At 43.3% G+C, this 16582-nt stretch overlaps 1 protein-coding gene across 8 annotated transcripts in view; it reads left to right on the plus strand.

Annotated features, from left to right (window-relative positions):
• PALM2AKAP2 (PALM2 and AKAP2 fusion) overlaps positions 1–16582 on the plus strand; it is a 271609-nt gene that overhangs the window by 166452 nt on the left and 88575 nt on the right. The window contains exon 1 of one of the 8 annotated variants that reach the window (XM_075740501.1): positions 6745–6763. The exons of 5 other annotated variants lie outside the window; for them this stretch is intronic. The gene's annotated coding sequence lies outside the window, so the exon portion shown is untranslated. Of the gene's footprint in view, positions 1–6744; positions 6764–6912; positions 7035–16582 lie in introns of those variants that run through there. 2 more of the 8 variants (XM_075740499.1, XM_075740500.1) reach the window with 2 other exon arrangements.

Genomic DNA, 16582 nt, shown 5'->3' on the forward strand with positions numbered 1-16582 from the left:
TCTGCTGCCACTTTCACTTCAGTCTAGTCTCTTGTGTCCCCTCCAGTTGCTTACCTCCCTTGTTGGACTCTTTTTCCTGGGGTGACTCTGGCCCCAGTTTTTCCTTTAGGGGCAAATGTCTCTGCTCCTCAACACTCATTGTTGATTACATTTTGATAACATCTACCAGCCAGATAAGAAATCATTATGTTGAATGAGATAAACTTACTGAAGCAAAGCCTGGTTGAAAGCCTGGTTGACATCTCAGTAAACACTTCCGATCCATCTAAAAGCCATTGGCGTAAAAAAACCTCAACCTCTCTTCCATAGCAGTTTTGATGATTAATGGCAACAAACTATTTCTGTGTTATCTTTGTTTGCACAACTGGAATTTGTAGTTACATTTATAACTCAGCCCTTGCAAATACTGAGAAGTTGAATGCTTACTGAAATACACTGTGTTTGGGTGTTTATGTGTAGATATTTAAACATTTCTGCACTGCATATTTTGTAAATGGGCTACACAAACAATTTTACTAACTCTACAGGACTTTCTTTTAACTATAGAGCCTAATGTATTTAAGCTGCTGCAGGACAACACTGCTTTATTCTCTGTAGACAATTTTATTCTTTGTCTTGTCATTTTTATTGTTCTAGTGGCAGTGAATAAAACCCTGCATCTGTTCCTCAGGAAGGACTTAATCCAAAGCTCATTGAAAGCATTGGAAGAGTCTCCACTGGGCTTTGGATCAAGCTCTTTAGTTCACAAGCAAATGCTCTTTGTGAGAATATGCTATTCAAGTATTGTATGGAAGAGTTACAGAGGTTCCCTATTTCTACAATAATGTTGCTTTTTAAATATTTTTTGCTATGCCTGTTTAGTTGGAGGAACAATATGCAACTGTGCATGACTGTTGAAGTACTGTAGTCTGTGATTATCTTCCCCAGCAGTTGATCTAAATGTTGAATATGTAACAAGTAGTGCTATATTTATATGTCTTTTCCTATGCACACAGTAATTCAGAAAATATATAGAGATATGCTCCCTGCCCCTGAGGATGTTCAGGCTCAATCAGGCAAGCTGGACATGGGCAAGCCATCTTTCAGGACTGCCTTATGTTGATGTTATTGGTGAAGCAGACTTGAAAGAAGGATTTGTAGAATAAAAGAGGGATACTACTGAATGGGATTTTTTTCTGCTCTTAGGAAAAGGAACAGACTGAAATGAGACATAAAGCCCACAGCAGGGGAAAGAAACAGGGGCTATTGTGGAAGAGTGTACAAAGAGACTGAGATAAGGCAGGAGTAATCAAAGCAGAAACATTAGCTGGGGTAAGACTGTAAAGAGCTTTAAGTGAAACCTTACAGCTCCAGATTTGCAATGACTGCATTTTCCACAAGAAGGAGGGAGAACCATGAGTCAGTTATGCAGCGGTATCCCCATGAGCTGCAATAAAAAAAAATTCTCCCTTACAACATCACAGGTACTGAACACTTCTTTGGATTTCTTGTGAAGGGGAGCTAACAGTTCCAATGAACTGAAGAGAACGTGATGCCAGTGAAACTTGGCTGGTTTTGCCACTGCAGAACAGAGTAACTTCTTCAAGTGGGTGTAGATTACACTAACAGTTACTACTGGGTATTACTCCTGTGACTGAACTGCTTGCGGTAAAATACACTACACTGCGTGGTAAGTTCTGGCAGGGCTATGCATATAGTTTGTAAGCTGATGATGACTAAAACAGTTTATGGAGCCAGTACTAAAACATTACTCACTCAAGGAGTCACATTTAAGTTACTGAGAGTTCTCATGTAGCCAGTTGCTGATAGAAATCTTGCCAAGCTATTCTACCACATAATAGATGTGCGTAAATGAGATTGTCAGCTGAATAACTTGAGAAAATAATTTTAAAGTTCATGCTACGTTAGTATTTGAACTCCCTAACCACAGCTGAGGTCCCATTACGTTCTGCAAACACCCACTAACAGGCAGTCCCTGTCCTAAAATTCATCCACTCATATAGGCAAATAAGGGAAAGTGACTTGCCTTCAGTCACACCACAGGTCATCAGCAACGCCAGGAACAGAACAGGGATCTCCAGTCAGTTCCCTACCAGCAGCTCCCTGCCTCTGCAATACTCAACATTTCATCCCTGCACTGAATATAAAGCATTTATGAATGTGACCTCCAAACTTCCCACAGCTCTTTTGCTAACTGACTGATGGATCTCTGCATTCATTAGTTTTATAAAGGCACTGAGAATACACAGAAGTACCATTCTCATCTCACATGCATTACCGCAAGCCGGTGCATTCCTTCATCCAGCTCATCTGCATGTTATTCTGCAGTCAGAGAAATAACCATAACCACAAGGAGAGGAAAACTAATCTAATCACAAAATTTCTGACAGCTAATCTAAGACACTTAAAAACCTGCATCCCAAGCAAAATTCATGTTTCATGCTCAGTGAAATTCAGTGTAGAGGCTACTATATCAGGCATCACCTTTCAGATCCGCATTTAATTTTATAAATGTTCGAAAAGTGCCTGGCATATCCAGGCATTATCACAGTATTTTCCTTCCTTTTATTCCTCTTTATTCTCCACTGCTCTCAGCATCTTTAGGAGTTCACAGAGAACAAGAACAGCGTGCTGGGCTGTAAAACAGCAGCCTTTAAGAATTTCTTCCTAATAGGAAAAGGTATCCCATTTGAATTATTCTCCATCTGAAGGTTCGCCACATAACAATAATAAAATCTGCCTCACTGAAACTAGGCTCCAACACACTGACCAAGTCCCAAAGCAAAGACTTTGAGTAACTCCTCTGTTTCCTGGATAAAGCAGGAGCAGCAGACACAGATATGTCTTCACTCTCTTCTCTTCCAAACACGCTTGTCTTTCACTTCCTTCTCTTTATCTCCCCATCCTGAGCCACTCTGCGCCTCTTCCCCCTCCTAACTCCAGGCGCTCTTTGTTGGCAACAGCTCTGTCCTCTTTCCGCCCATGGCAGAGGACACATCTGTACAGAGGCAGATTGTAAACTAGGTCAGCTTATGTGGCAGTGAAAAAAGAGTAAAACGAAGAGCCTTTTTGTATAATAACAAGGTCTCACATAAGCATGTGGCCCAGTTGCCAGAGGTGTTGATTGTCTGCAGGTCCCGCTGACTTCAGCGGCACTAGTCCTCTTGTCCACAGGCTATCTATATAGGAAAATACCCTCACTTTTGCAGCGCTCTACAAGCAGAAGTTCAGATATGCCATTGCAATTCCTTGAACTTTCCCAAGAGCGTCATACTAATCTCGGGATCTGGTTTTGTTGGGTTTTCCTACATGTTCAGCACAGCCTTGGGATGTTATGTCGGTCAGTCATTGGAAGAGGAACGAGGTAATACCAAGGGTGATATAGCCCTTTTTAGTTCACAGGGCACATAAAGCAGCCCTGAAAGGGAATGATGGATGAAGAACTGTTATTTGAGAGTTAAATACTCTTCTTGACAAATATTGGGTTAATGTGGACAATCTTTATACTCTTCCTACTTTCAGAGTTTTTAAGACAATACTGACTAATCTTGCAATTCATTATTTAGGTAAAAGTATTTTAACTTCACAGTAAAAATTAGAGAAGGCTGCACTCAGGCAAAGATTAACTCCTTCATCCCCCTACCTGTAGCTTTCTGGTTTGCTGTAAAAAAAATACAGAACATTAACAAAATATATCTTTAAAACAAACCTCTAGATATAATTTTCTTCTGCTGTTGTAACTGTTGAAAATTCAAATTAGAAGCAATAGGCAAAACTCATTAAAATATACACAGTGAAATTACATTGGATTTCCTCTGTGGCAGATTAGTCATGTGCTACCTAATTAATACTAAGTAAATGCATCTCTGTCATAAGGAGAAAAAAAACCCAACCAAACATTCAAACTATCAGTGTCATTTGTGATACTGCTTTATCTAAGGGAACAAAATCTGTGCTGCAGTGATGTGGTTCAGTCCAATCCTGTATGAGGCCAGTAAGCAGGAGCGGAGCAGAAGATAATTGTTGGAACAAAAGGGCAGAGGGGTGGGAACCCAGGAAGAGGAGCTCTGAAGTTCTCCCTTTGGCAGTGTAATATCTTTCATTGCTATGAATATCACAGATTTTTCTCTACAATGTAATATTGTCAGTCTCCAAAACTTGAGGCCTTCAAAAAGCGTTGACACTGGACTATGCTTATTTTAATTATGTTTCTGAGGCCTGAAGGGGACCTTTCTGCATGGTTATGAAGTTTTCTGCAACTAAAAAAGACTAATTTCTTTTCTTCCCTCCCTTCCTCATGATAGCTGACTTACTCTGTTTCTAGCAGCTGAAGTTTCTAAAAACCCAATACAGTGGTCAGACCTGTGAAACATCCAAAAAGGGATGCAACCCCCATGCTCCTCTTCATCTCTCTCTCTTCCACAGCCCCACATTGCCATTTGGATGGCATACCTGTCTGTGGGAGTATGGACTCTTACACACGTGGGGCAGGCTGTTGGGCGTGAGCAGTGATGCACATCCATGCACAGTTGCTTCAGTCAAGTGTCAGAGGCACAGCTTTCCTTTGCTCCCTGCCTGCTCCCTGCAAATAGACTGAACGGAGCTGTACTAGCACAGGTACTAGCTATTCTAGCACATGCCCTGCACAGCTGCACCCTATCCTAGAGGGACAAAGGGTAGGAGTCCTGTCTTTGGGCAGGTAACTGAACTGCAGACATTCCTGGGAACGTTCCTGAGCGGTGCAACTGAAATACCCCTTCTCAGAGCTGGTCTCCCTTACTCCTTCCTGTGCCAGCTGCTAGTGGCAGGTAAAAAAATATGCATTAAAAAAGGCCATCCTTGATCCAGGGAATTTACAGCAAAGTATGAAAGAGAGAAAACAGATGGCTGCAGATACACAGAATGGCAAACAGTTCACTGGGTCAAAGACCTTGGTGCGGTTTTGTCTGTACCACACTCTTATGTGCTTTAAGACACATATATTGGCAAAGAGGGTCATGGCCACATATAATTAATTAATAAGATAGCTTCTTGCTTACATTAATAGCACCAGCTTACAGGTCTGCAGTTATGTATGTATGCATCTATGTCCTTGTACCATTAGCTTTTATGATAAGCCTTTTTCACCATCACGGCATTCAGGAAGCAATGTGCCTGTGTGTGAGCATCTGTGCCCTTGAATTCTCTCCCAAGGATGCAGGAGCTGAATTATCAACAGCAGCATGTAACCTCCCATTTAAAACATTGGCACCTGAAGAGTGGAGGGTGGCAAATGTGACACTAAACTTCAGTGAAGGCTCTGGAGAACTAGAGGTTTGCAAACCTCCTGCCTGTACTGTGCAAATACAGGGATGATAATTGGGTTAGAACTAAAGGACACCTGGACTAATGCAATCTATCTGAGAAGAGTCAATATTGCTTCTGTAAAGTCCTGCCTTAAACAAACCTCTTGGAGATCTCTGAAAGGGTCAACAAAAATGTGGATAAGGGTGATCTAATTTCCATATCAGACTGGGTTTCTAAAAGGCTCTTGACAAAGGCTTTTAAGGAGGCTAAGCAGCGATAGCAACAAGAGGGAAAGCCCTGGTATAGCTCAGTAATTGCTTAGAAGATAAAATGCAAAGTACAGGAATAAATGACCAGTTCTCACAATGGAGGGAGGTGCTGGATGGTGTGGGGTTCTGCAAGGGTCAGTGCTGGGACGTGTGCTGTTCAGTGTACTCACATCTTACCTGGGAATGGAGTGAAATAGCAAAGTTCATCATGGTCTTAATTTACTCAAGTCAGTAATAAGACCATGAAGAACTACACAAGGACATTATGAGGCTCACTGGGCAATATAAGAAATTCAGTGTAGGTAAATGTGCAATGATGCGCATGGAGAAACAACCGTGTAAAACGGTGGGCTCTGAGCTGGCCATTGCATGAGTAAAATCTCAGGGTTATGACAGACAATTATATAGAAACATCAGCTCCATGCTCAAAAACTCCTCATAAAGTACAGTTAGGAGAAAAATATCATTGGGCCACTGTATGCATCCATGGTTTGCCCGCATCTTAAATACTGTGCATTTCTTCATCTCAAAAAGGATCTATTAGATCAGGATGATGTTCAAGACAGCATCAAGGATGATTAAGAGGTACAGAACGGTCTATGGACAAAGGCCCCCATGAGCAACCTACAACTTTTCAGCAAGGAGAAGGAATGATGTAAAAAGGATTACAGTGGAGGTCTCCAGACCCATGAGCAGCTCGAAGAGAAGGTTAGGGGCTGTTCCTCATCTCCAGCATTGGAGCCGAGAGGATAATTACGTTCATATTGAAACCAAACATAAAAGGCAGAGGTTCTTCACAGGAGGAGTGGCAGACCAATCAAAATCCTTGCCAGAGCCTCCTGCGAACGCTGCAAGCGCATTTGGGTTCAAGGGGACATGGAAGAAGCCCATGGATGTCAGCTGCGCTAGATAAATTAAAAAAAAAAAAAAAGCCAAACCATACCAATAAACCGAAAAAGGGAAAAAACCCCTATAAAAACAACCACCAGCAAAACCACCCCGAAACGCACGGCTCAGGAAATCCCCGGAGCAGCCAGCGGCGGGGAGCTCCCGCTCTGCACATCCCCCCCGGAGGCGGGCCGCGCTGCTTCCCCCCAGGGCTCGTCGTGTCCCGTCCCGTCCCCCCCCCCGCCCGCTCCGGGGCTCGCCTCCGTGCCCTCCCGCCCGGCACAGGCATCCGTAACAGGAGAGGGCTCGCAGCCGGCCGGGTAACCCGACCGCGGCGGGACGGGGGGCGCGGGGGGATGCGCGGAGCCTCCGCCCGGAGCTTATCGCCCCGCAGGACGGGACGCGGCGGGGCGGGGCGGGACGGGGCGGGCGGCGGCTTTGCCCCCCTCTTCCTGGTGTCGGCGAAAGGGGGCGGGCGGGGAGGGAAGGGGAGGAGGAGGAAGAGGAGGAAGGGGGACCCGACGTGCTGGGGCTACGCGAGGAACTGGCAGCGCACGCTGCGCGCCGGAGGAGCGGTCGCGCTTGGGAGAGGTACCTCCGTGCGCCGGGGTGCGCGTGTGTCCCTGCGTCCGTCCGTCCGTCCGTCCGGGTGTGTGTATGTGTGTGTGGGGGTGTGTGTGTGTGTGTGTGTGTGTGTGTGAGCGCGGCTCCGGGCGCGGAGGGAAGGGAGGCGGCGGTGGCTGCGGCTCCGGCAAGTTGTCTGGCCTCGGCGGGCTGCGGGAGGGGGGGAACAAGGTGCAAATGCTGGGGGGTGGGGGGGTGGGGAGGGGTGAGCAAAGAGGGGATGGTGTGGTGGTAAGGGGGGGTCGGTAGAGATGCGAGGAGGGACAGGGGAAAGGCGAGGAGGGAAGATGGAAACGCAGGGAGGGAGAGGCGAGGAAGGGAAGGGAGAATGAAAATGCGGAGAGGGGAAGGGAAGAGGCAAGGGGGGAAGGGGGCGGGGTGGGGGGTCCTACCCTTGCCCTCGCCCACCCCGCGAGCTGTGCGCGCCAGCCCCGCGCCAGCGGGACCCCCCCACGCGTGCACATTGCCCTGGGGCGGGAGGGGGTCACGACGCGGGGGGTGCGGGGTGCCACGGGCCGCCGGGGGGTGCAGGACGGAGCGGGAGGGCCGGGTTGGGAAAGCCGGGTCTGTGCGCGCATCCCCTCGATGTCCGCAGTTGGAGGGGCGGCTCTCCCCCCACGCCGGCTGCGATCTGGGGGTCCGAGGGGGTCTTTGCAGCCCTCCCTGGGAGGCGGCCGCTTTGCGCGGGGCTGGCCGGGCTGGGGGGAGCGGGGCCGGGTGAGAGCCGGGGTGGCGGCGTGGAGGGGGTTTGGTGAGATCCTGAGAAACCCGTGACGTAATTATTTTTTAATCAGCATGTTTTTTTCATGGCCATCTCAATTTTTCCTGGACTCCCCTTTTTGAACTGAAAATCTCCCGTATCTCTGTTCCAAGTCTTTCTATTTTTAGATCCCTCGGTAACAGCGAAGCATGAGTTTTAAATATTTTATTTCTTTTTATTTGGCTTCTGCTTAGGACCACTGCAGTGTAAACTTCTCAAACATTGGTGTGTCTTCCAAAAAAGTTACTGAATTTATTGCTGAGGTGGGCAGGCAGGCAGCTACTGTGGGTATCAGTGTTTGAGTTCCTGATAACATTTGTCATTAGCCATAAAGAGCAGTCATCACACTGAAGTTTATTTTTTATCTTATGATGAATCGCCTGTCAGCTCCCAGAAGATGTACGTTAGGGCAGTAAGTACCAGCCTAATGTTAGAAGAGATAGAGCAGATCTCGCAGTTGTGATTTTACCAATGAAATAAACGTGGTTTATTTTGTGCTGTGATTAACAGTTCAACATTGTAATGATATCCTCTGATTCTAGCATTGTCTCATAGCTCTGGTATGTCAATTTGTATTCATGCTGTGTAAGTGTTTTGCAGAGGTTTTGCGTATCTGACAGGGATTTATTTCACTTTCACAATTACATTTTCTGCTCTCATCAGCCTCAGGAACCCAAGGAAGGTGTATATATGCACCACTATCTGTGGCAGTACATGAATTCTATTTCCTAAGAAGTGCAAGTTATTTAATATATTTTTAGATAATAGCTTTTATATCCCTGCACACAGCAGAGGATGAAGTTATAGCTGAAATTGTGTTCATTTAAGTGTATTCATTGTAAATATTTCTGACTGGTCAGTATGGAGTCGAGGGTGGGGTTTTTTTCAGTTTATCTTCATTTTATATCTGAATGCCAGTCCATTTGCTGCCCTTTGATAGCCTCTGCCAAAGTAAGTTTGCACAAATGTAAAATGTTACATACAGATACTGGCTTTAGACAACTGATACGTTGTTTTTCACATTAGTTTTCAAGCACCTGTCCAAAGAGTACAGGTCCCAGGTGAGCTCTTAAGTAAATTAAGCCATATTTATGGATGCCTTATAATAGTGCCGATAAGAAGTAGCTTTTGTGGCAGCTGATGGTTATTTTCCTTCTCTGTGGATGTGCAGCTTCTGTACTAAGGGATGCATGCATAACTTCCCAGTCCTTTTAAATTACCCCAAACTCCCGTTGACTTCAGCCAGAGTTTTGGCTGAGTGAAGAATACCGGATAGTATGGCTTACAGCATGAAAAGTATGCCCAGCAGAATCTTGAGCAGTTTGATGTATACTTTGATCGTGGGTAAGTTAATTCACGCCTGGTTTGTCTTGTCTAAACTGCAGAACTCACTTTTGCTACTGGAAACACCTGCTGATTTAGCAAGCGCTATTGATACTGCATTTGTAGCAAGACATGAAGAGCTACATAATGCAACATCTAGAACTGTCCCTATTATTACCGCTCACAGTGTGATTTTTCTGTTGTCAGTGTGCTGCAGTACTGATTCTCAGGCAGTTCTGACTTCAGCTGACCAGCAGTTAGTTATTTGTTGCAGGCTAACCAGGTTTGTTCAAGCTGCAAAAATTGTGTCTCTCTCTCTCTTCCACCCCCCAACCCCCTTCCCGGGACGCCTTTAAAAAAATAAAAAGTTTTGATGGCTGTCTCTCCTAGCAGTCTGCTAATGGGGCACATGTTGGTTCTCACGTTCATCCTGTTGTTTTGCTGCCTAAAGTCTATCTTAAATTCTGTGTTACTTTGCTACAACTTTTCATTGCTTGCTTCCCATTTCTAGGCTGATCCTTTGTATTTGTTTCAATGCCAGAAGTTCATGAACAGACCCTAGCAAAATTGTGGACTCAGAATTCATTGAAGAAAAGTCCTTTCCGATACTCCCACCTACTAGGAACAAGTCCATTGAAGTTGATATGTCTTGGCATTCAAATTATGTGAGCAAAAAAGGTTGGCCTGCTTATTTATGATGATGCTCACTTACCTGACTATTGCATTTGTCCTGTTGAGGGTTGTTCTTTAATTGACTGCTGACCTAGACCACTAGAGTACAGCTCTATAAAATTAAGTTTAATTATGAAATATAACAGCAGCACTGAATGAATGCCAGCAAATGCAGTTATATCTATAATTTATGTAATTCCTTTTGAGCTATATGCCAAAATGGTACTCTTTTTTTTCCGCATCTCCAAAATTTTAATTTATTTCTGCTTAAATAATTGTAAGTCTTTGAGTTGCATTGCTCTGGTCAATTAGTATTCCACGTCAGCCTGTTTCATCCTTGTGAAGGATAAATACTAATTACTTGTGGCAAGACAAATGCAGTTAAGCAAAGTCTATGCTCTATGAACTCTCCTATCTGGGATTCTTCTGGTCCTAAGAACATACTTCATAGTACAGCTTGATGGAAGGGGAGACTGATTCTGCAGTTTAGTCTTCAATGAGGAAGCAAACCTTGCAGTCTTCCTCTATCCCGGGGTAGACCGGGATCATGGTTACCACAGGAATCTAGGTGTTGACTAAGATGGCATCTCAGGGCCCTTCCAATACTGTTTGCTGTGATCAAGTGAGAACATGGTAAATCAGTACTGAAATGTGTACAAAGCTTTAAAAAAGATGCATTGCACACAGTAACTTTAGGAGACCACAAATGTATCTCACTCCTTCCTGAAAAACAAGTCTCAATCCTCAGTGCAGAAGTCTCCCAGCTGTAAAATGGAACTGTCGTTTCTTGCTTTTTCTTCTCTACAATGGAAGATCTTCAGTGCTCTTTTACAGTCTGAAACTAATTTCAGCTGGTATTGGAAGAATCATCCAAGTTTAAAAAAAAAAATCATATTGTAACTACTGTTCAAAATTTTTTTTATATATATATATATATAGTTATTCCTTTTCTTATCTTCCACATAATCATATTATCAATACTCAGTTGTTCTGGTATTATGATAAAATGAAGAAAAAAGAGGATACATTCTTCATGTTAAAATTCTACGTTAGTAGTACAAATTATGGGCTTATTTTTGGTGATGAGCAATCATCAGAAGTCCATTACAATTGTGAATCATGCCATCCTTAATTTTGAAAAGAGATTCTTTGACTTAAGTTTATAATTAATGAGAGTTTTTCTTTATTTGATTAATGGATTTACAGGAGAAAGCAGAACTGTGCCTCTAGAGTAATTCTTGAGAAATGTGGTAAAAATACTTAGGAGTAACAAGACTCAAGTGTTATATTGCTTGGTATGACACTCACATGCAATATACTGCAAAAGTGAGAATTTTCCCTAGGTATTGTTTAAGCAGAGAGAATGATTTCTTTAAACTCTTTTTAATAATACAGAAAAACAATAATGCATTTAAGATAGAGCAAATTCCCTTCAAAACATATATGCATCTTCAGAAGGGTTAGGAATATTACTTTAAAAAAACTACATAAGTGCTTGGGAAAGCTTTGGTATGTGCTACTGAATCACAAAAGTGTGTCCTGTTCATTTTAGAATTTTCTTTCCAGCTTTATCTAAGTGACTAAAGAGATGAATTGTGATCCAGGGGAAACAGACGCTTTCAAGGATCTGGATTTTTTTTTCCAGAATCTGTTGATTCCACCAATGTCTTTTGTGGCTCTGGGCATTGCAATTTCCCTCATCTCCCATTTTCTCAGTGTTAAGAAGGAGAAAGAGCAGAAAAATTTCTGTGTGTAAATTGCTAAATTCACATCACTGTGTGCACTTTGGAAGGGAAGGGTTATCCATGTTTTACCGGCTTTTTTCTACCAGCTTTTTTTTTGTATTGCTTTATATAATATGTTTGTATAATGTATGCATGAATGGGAAAAACTTTTTAGGGGTGTAGTGGGTGCAGTACTACCAGTAAAAGGTGAGTTATAACTGTGTTATTTATTCCCTTTCTAGCAGCTAAAGTTTACCAGTTTAATAAAGTAGTGAGAAAAACTATCTCCTGCCTTGATAACTGCAAAATATCTTTAAACTGGTGACACATTAGAATTATACTGACTTAAATAGAACAAAAAAACCCCAAAACACCAAAACCACAAACACCACTGCCTCAATCACTGAGTAACTTAGTACCTGTGACAATTCTGTTGACTGGGCCTGGATGCAAATGCAAATAAATGCACATGAAGACATATGTAGCTTTCTTCCTAACAGTTCTTCTCAGGGACTGATATTTGATATCATAGCTGTTTTTTTTTATCCAGTAAATCCAACAATTCAGGTGGACATCTTGTGCCTCGTTATTTGGGGCAGTGGCACTAGCATTGTTCGAGTTGAGCTTTGTAACAGCCATTTTTTCCCTAGTACTCCAGGAAAAAATACTGCTCCATATGTATATATGCTTGGAGTGCCCTATTTCTGTGTCTTGTTGAATGTGGGGCAAGTTTAGTAGTACCAGTTGAGAATAATTCCCTAGTAGGATTTCTAATACACAATCCAGATCCATCCATCTTTGGAAAAACTTAACTTTTAGGAAGTTTCCTTGTTTTTTAATAACTCTTCTTGGGCAGGCTTCAGGAAGACATTAGATCGGAAATAGGAACCAGCTGACATGTTTACCCATATTAGCATCCTGCAACAAACCCCACTGTCAAACTAATTAAATCAGCATAAATCTATTAATAAAGGTTGTAGTTTTGCCACAAGTAAAGAAGAAGAAGATATTTTTGTTAAAGCAGGTGAGGTTTAAACAGCAGTTTTTGTACAAACCTTTTACCTCTCTAGTTTTGTTCTATTAGGAATTTATCACAGCACTCTTGTAGCTTTGTAAGAAAACCAGTGAGAAGCCAATCTCAAATCTTTAAATATTACTCTACTAACTTTCCTTGTAAATAGGTCATTTTATTTCCAATTTTAGAGCTCCCCATTAGCTGCTACCCTGCCCCAAGAGTAAGCACAAAAAAAGCATTTTGCCTGTGATGCTCTTGAGAGCCCACATGTTGGTATGGGAACTGCTATCAATAAACTGACAGTCACTTAACCTGATTTTACAACAGTTGAAGTACACGCAAGGTGACGAGGCTGTTGTGGTTTGTGCCGTGGTTTGATGTTCGAGCAGTCCCTGTTTTCAAGACACCTTTTACCTACATGGCTTGTTCTCACTGAGTAGAGGAGGACTGTGGCCAGCCAAAGTCTCAAGGAAGGGCTGGAGGACCAGGTGTGTGAGGAGGAGATGCAAAGATAAAAGTTCAAATGCGTTCAGGTCTCAACGTCTTACTGTTTCGACTGTTCATGGCACGTGGCTGGGACAGCGACGCACCGGGGCAAGCTCCCGGCAGCGTTGTTCTGACGTGGCTTGACTGAGCTCGGCAGAGCAGTGAACCAGTCCAGCCCTTTGTTGTTCCTTGCTCCTGCTGCTGGTTGCGATCATCAAAAAGAAAAATTCAGCCAAAGTTGTGGTCTGATTCTTTTAAGTCTCTTCCCTTTCTCTGCATGTTTTCAAACTTCTATAGTCTTCTGTTGTGAAAGCAGTGGATAACTAAATAGACTGAAATTGGCTTAATTAAAAAAAAAAGTATTTTTGTCATTTAGTCAGATCTAAAGAGTAGCATGAAAGAACCTGTGCTGGCTTAAACTGCTGTTGTTTCATCTGGTAGGAGCCTGAGTCTGTCCTGCATCCACTTCATGCTCCTAGTCTCCATGGTGCTTCCCATCACTGTCTTTGGGCTACCTGTAGTTTGTACTCTCTTAAACTCTTCTGGTTCAATTCTTGGCTTTGTTTGATTTAGAAATGTCAAACAGAGACACATTAGCTTCCTTCACATGTCTTCTTGCCCATGCAAACTTGTTCTTCCTCTCTGATTCTCGAGTCCGTGTGATTCCCCCTGAATCCCTGGTGAACAGCAGTTCTGAGGAAGCAGTGCAGCAGCCACACTTTTGGGGAGTTTTTTGGAATTTGTGTTGTTCCGCCTGAAATGCTTTAAAAGAGAAGCCAGCATAGACTGAAGAAGTGCCCATTCATTTTCTGAAAATGAGGCCTTTTAACAGTGTTTTCGATGGGCACTCTCAACATCCCTGTCCTGTTGCTTGTTTGGCTTTCTGGGGCAATATATTTGTAAGGCCCTGAGTTATGCTTATCGTGGTGTATAAAATGTGTTTATCAACTTGGTTAATGAGGACAGAAGTGGCATGGTACAGCAGATCAGAATGTATATTGGCAAAGATTTCTAGGGGATAGTTCTCACTTTAAATTAAAAATACCTTTTAATTAATTGACATTTTTGACCAGGATATATTTTAAGCTTTTAAACTTCTTGAAAATATTTTTCCATCTAATTAATTTAGAGATAGCAGTGGGGAGCTCAGGTAATTTTGAAATTTCTAGGAGGATCAGCCTTGGGGGAAAAAATTCACATTTGGAGTTGTTACTGGAAAGCTGACAACAGCTACTGGCATATTCAGAAGGTCCTGGAGCCAGTTTGTGAAACTAGTAGCGCATAAACAGGACTCCCAGAATTTAGCTTTGAGAGGCAGTTTATTCCACAGAGGTTTTGCTGATTTCTTGGATCTAGGTGAAGGTATGACAGCGGCCAGTGTCGTGGTTAGATCCCAAGTAGTGTTTGGCGATTGAGCCAAACTGGGATTGACTGGTACATAAACCAATCTTTCAGAATTAGCTGTGCTGAAAAGAAGGGCCTGTAATAGAATTACTGTTTCTTGTAGGGGTGGTGGTTCTTGCTTATGTCTTTTTGACAGATGTCATCAGATGCCTTCTGCTCTGAATAAAACATTTTGAGGTTATTCTGCCTCTCATTTATTCCCCAGGCCACTCCATAATTCAGGGCTTTCATCTGTATAGCAGCAACTATTCAACATCAAAATTTCTTTGTTCTTCTCTGCTTCTTATGGGATATGTGGGAAACCCAGAAGTTCAGCTCTCGGGCACGTTTTGCCTACTGTTCTTGTTGACTCTGGCAAGTCAGTGTATCCTGCTGGCCTGGGTAAAGGATGTACATTCTCTGTGACGAGCTGGGTAGGGTTTCTATGAAACCGTCTCCCACTGGAAACCTGTTTTCTTTCTGGAAGAAAAGGATGACAGGACTGTTCTCTTGCGTGCTCCAAGACTCTGGATTATCACAAGATTTTTGAAGGGAAATCAAGCCAACACCCTTTGTTCTCGGCAGTGTGAACTGTCAAAAAAGGGACTTTCCAAGACAGCCCGAGAGGATATTGTCAACTGATCACCAACTGCCTGGGATGTAGATCTGTGGGGGCAGAGAAGCATGATATTTTTCAAGCATTCCTCTTTGCATGCCTGTGGGACATGTTTCTGCAGAACGGAGAATAAAACTGGGGTCCTGCAGGTGCGGATGTTACAGTGCGTGTGTCTGTCATCATGTTAGGTATTGGTAAGCAACTCAGAGGAGAAAAACAAGGAAAAACGTAGAAAAGTCTTGTCACATCAACAACTCAGTTTCTACTAAAAATAGTGGTGAGTGTGCAAGGAGGAGAGAGAGAGGAAGTTACTTATGCCATTGTTCATTAAGTCAAGAGCCAGATGGCATTTAAAGTCATGGCCAAGTTGCATTGGCCAGAAGTATTCACCTGCAGATGCAGAGATCTGAGATAATTAAAGACTAAAGCACTTCCACCAATGTAACATGTGCTGCCTTTGCCTTCACATTAGGCTTCTGAGACATGGACAGTGCTCACACTACCGTGTGTGGTCTCTGGAGGACATCAGGGTCAGGCTCAGGTTGTGCCCCCCTCTCAGTTTCGTGAGAGGGATTGATTCTTCAGTGCTTTATCATTGCAGACACTTAGACTTCTGCAGAAAAAGGATGAAACAGACCAGAGGTCTCTGCTCACACCTTCTCTTAGAGGTTTTGTGTCCTCTGGGTCTAGACTGGGGGAGTGAGCAGTGAACATCTGAACACCAAAATGCCAAGTTACCTCGGCTGCTGCTCTGCCAGCTCTTTCAGCTATGCGCTCTTGGGCGGCGAGGACCTGTGAGTCTAGTAGGAGTTTAACAGCCGTGCACAATGGTACAACTGTATTTTATGGATGGGGACTGACTATGTAGTTAAAAGGGCTGCATGTACATGTGTGCTTGGCCCAACGTCCCACTGGCATCAGCCGTCTGTCAGAGTGCAGTTGAGTGGGGAGGTGCATCATGCCATTTAAATCTTTTTTCTAGCTGGTGGATCTAATGAATACTTTCCTTGGGAGATAGAAGAGAGGGGCAGAAATAAAAAAGGAGACACTTCAGGGCTTGCAGTTCTTATTGTGGCAAATGTGAGTTTGAAATGGGATACATGTATTTTTTAAAGAAGAAAAAGGTGACCCACCTTCATGGCAAGAGGACTTCACTTTGCTAGGCATGATGCCAGGATTTTGTAGTGACTTGATGGTTTCATTCCTCTAGAATGTGGTGGTGGGCTCCAGCACCAGAGGAAATCCATTGTGGAGGGTCATGCTGACAAAATTTCTCAGGCCCCTCCTAGTCAGGCCCTTGAGCATTTTAAGTAGCTGGGTGGTACAGAGACAGGCTGCCATTGCTCTGTTGCATTTCATATTTGGGACTAGGTGCTGGGTCATACAGTTAGCCTTGGGTTGGTGAAACAGATCTCATGTATATATTCTGTTGCTGGACATCTGTGAGCTGCAAAACAGCAAACAGTAATAATTCATGCTGTAGAGCAGTATTCAAAGTTTACTTTTTCTAGTAAATTCAGGTTTACTTGAGTTATG

Source organism: Balearica regulorum, chromosome Z (genome assembly GCF_011004875.1).
Source record: "Balearica regulorum gibbericeps isolate bBalReg1 chromosome Z, bBalReg1.pri, whole genome shotgun sequence".
NCBI lineage: Eukaryota > Metazoa > Chordata > Aves > Gruiformes > Gruidae > Balearica > Balearica regulorum.